Source organism: Mandrillus leucophaeus, unplaced genomic scaffold, assembly GCF_000951045.1.
Source record: "Mandrillus leucophaeus isolate KB7577 unplaced genomic scaffold, Mleu.le_1.0 Scaffold1162, whole genome shotgun sequence".
Taxonomy (NCBI): domain Eukaryota; kingdom Metazoa; phylum Chordata; class Mammalia; order Primates; family Cercopithecidae; genus Mandrillus; species Mandrillus leucophaeus.
Genome location: NW_012099899.1, coordinates 47,389 through 47,620, shown reverse-complemented (window position 1 = coordinate 47,620; position 232 = coordinate 47,389).

Sequence of the window (232 nt, the reverse complement as noted above, 5' to 3'; positions counted from 1 at the left end):
TTTCCCCTCTTTGAGGCTAAGGTAAACATAGATTAAGAAGTTTAAGAATTAAATTTTTATTATTTTTAAATTTTATGTTTCCATACTTGATTATTTAATGACAAAGTTATCTAAAACATGTCCCCTGACAGAGAAGACATCTGACAAACAAAACTAGCAAATTAACCTTCCACTTCGTATCTGCAAAAAATGTCCACAAACAGAAGTGAACAAGTATGTAATAGCATACATC